The sequence below is a fragment of the Schistocerca serialis genome, unplaced genomic scaffold, assembly GCF_023864345.2.
Source record: "Schistocerca serialis cubense isolate TAMUIC-IGC-003099 unplaced genomic scaffold, iqSchSeri2.2 HiC_scaffold_1226, whole genome shotgun sequence".
NCBI classification, from domain to species: domain Eukaryota; kingdom Metazoa; phylum Arthropoda; class Insecta; order Orthoptera; family Acrididae; genus Schistocerca; species Schistocerca serialis.
The window spans coordinates 7,501-10,000 of record NW_026047432.1 but is presented as its reverse complement, the minus strand read 5'-3'; the positions used below and the strand labels follow the sequence as shown (position 1 = coordinate 10,000).

The window sequence follows — 2,500 nt, the reverse complement described above, 5'->3', positions numbered from 1 at the left end:
AAGCAGGCGTTCCGGAAGGGCGCGGGCCAGAAGGAAGAGATTCATCACTTTCACCAGGACTTCATGCGGTAGGCGCCGCAACTCCGCTGGGGTAAGGCCGTCAGGCCCAGCTGCTGATCCCCTGGGCGGCAACGCGGCGGCGACCTCCTCATGTGTGACCGGCCCCCATAGGCACTCAAGAGCGACAGGCTCCGAGTGCGGGAGGAGGCGGTCACGGATGAAGCCCGCAGTGGAGACGGGCTTCTTAGTGAAGAGGTCCGCCCAGAAGTCCAGCAGACCAGGGATGGCAGGTGGCGGCTGGAGCAGGGTGCCATCCAAGAGGCCGCGCACGCAACGTGCACGCGACCGTCGGAAGGCATCCTGCGTTCTTGCGTATTCCCAGCGGCGCCGCTTGCGCTTCTGCGTCGGCGGCGCGGCAGGCGGCCGCTTCGATGGTTGGCGCGGCCGCTGTGTCCTGGTGATCGATCTCTCCCCTCTGGACCCGACCGACGCAAGGGCATCCGGGAGCATGCCCAGGATGACATCGGGCGGCGTGCCCCGCCCCAGACCTATGACTCGATCCAGGGCAGAGAAACGCTGGGCGGAAGCAGGTAGCCCCGCCAGATGCTCCCAGATGGCGGCGTCAGTCGGCCCCTCCGGCGGCGGCCCGGTGGTGTCGGCCGCGAAGTCCTCGGCTGCGTCGACGGGCGGCGCAGCGGCCTCGCCCGCGTCAGGCGGCGGGCTCGCTGCTCCCCGGCGGGACGCCGGCTCTTCCCCCCGACCGATCTCAAGCGCCTCCATGAACTGGCGGACAAGCTGCTTGTGGGCAGCTTGCCGCCGTCGGCACTTGATTGCCTCAAGCGTTCGGTCGGGGAACATCCTGATGAGCTCTTGATTAACAAAGAAGAACCGGGCGTCCCTCTCAAGGAACAATTCGGCCTCCGCCTTGGCGAGCGACAGGACTTCTTCCTCCGTCCACCTCGCGCGATGCCTCTCCGTCACGATCTCCGCGTTGGCGGCCGCAAGATGTTGGCGGCGGCGATGGACCCCGAGACCATTCTTGGTGGTGAAGCTGCGGTGGCACTCACTACAGGCGTATACAGCTGCAAAAGGTACAAGATTTTCGGCACGGCCGGTTGGCCGGCTAGGTGCTGGGGGAGTTGGGGTGGCACCTTCAGCGGAAGGGCCACCACTTATTCTTTGATTACTGCCCCCAACTAACAAAGGGATAGTGCGAGGGGGGGCTGGTAACCCCCCCAAGCCCCTGGTGCGGTCTTCCACTCTGCGAAAATCAGCGGGCCCACGAGAAGGGGAGAAGACCGCAGGAGAGGAGAGGCTAAGAGGGCTAGGCCCATGTATTGCGCATCACTCTCCCTGTAACTATAACCCAAGGAAGGTACCTCGCAGCAGCAGCACGACTACATCAAGACCGCACTTCGAAAAGCCAAGTCCGGATGCAGCCACACCGCCGCCACTTGGCCACCTTAAGAGAGTCATAGTTACTCCCGCCGTTTACCCGCGCTTGCTTGAATTTCTTCACGTTGACATTCAGAGCACTGGGCAGAAATCACATTGCGTCAACACCCGCTAGGGCCATCGCAATGCTTTGTTTTAATTAGACAGTCGGATTCCCCCAGTCCGTGCCAGTTCTGAGTTGATCGTTGAATGGCGGCCGAAGAGAATCCGCGCACCCGCGCGCCCCCGGAGGAGCACGCTAAGGCGGACGCGGCCTCGCAGCAAGGAAGATCCGTGGGAGGCCAAGGCACGGGACCGAGCTCGGATCCTGCACGCAGGTTGAAGCACCGGGGCGCGAACGCCGCGCAGGCGCGCGCATCCTGCACCGCCGGCCAGCACGAGGCCGACCAACGGCGAGAGCAGACCACGCCCGCGCTAAACGCCCGCACTTACCGGCACCCCTACGGCACTCACCTCGCCCAGGCCCGGCACGTTAGCGCTGACCCACTTCCCGACCAAGCCCGACACGCCCCGATCCTCAGAGCCAATCCTTATCCCGAAGTTACGGATCCAATTTGCCGACTTCCCTTACCTACATTATTCTATCGACTAGAGGCTCTTCACCTTGGAGACCTGCTGCGGATATGGGTACGAACCGGCGCGACACCTCCACGTGGCCCTCTCCCGGATTTTCAAGGTCCGAGGGGAAGATCGGGACACCGCCGCAACTGCGGTGCTCTTCGCGTTCCAAACCCTATCTCCCTGCTAGAGGATTCCAGGGAACTCGAACGCTCATGCAGAAAAGAAAACTCTTCCCCGATCTCCCGACGGCGTCTCCGGGTCCTTTTGGGTTACCCCGACGAGCATCTCTAAAAGAGGGGCCCGACTTGTATCGGTTCCGCTGCCGGGTTCCGGAATAGGAACCGGATTCCCTTTCGCCCAACGGGGGCCAGCACAAAGTGCATCATGCTATGACGGCCCCCATCAACATCGGATTTCTCCTAGGGCTTAGGATCGACTGACTCGTGTGCAACGGCTGTTCACACGAAACCCTTCTCCGCGTCAG

At 62.9% G+C, this 2,500-nt stretch overlaps 1 pseudogene; it reads right to left on the bottom strand.

Moving 5' to 3' along the window:
• The window catches only part of LOC126436072 (large subunit ribosomal RNA), an 8,499-nt pseudogene that overhangs the window by 4,153 nt on the left and 1,846 nt on the right, over positions 1–2,500 (bottom strand).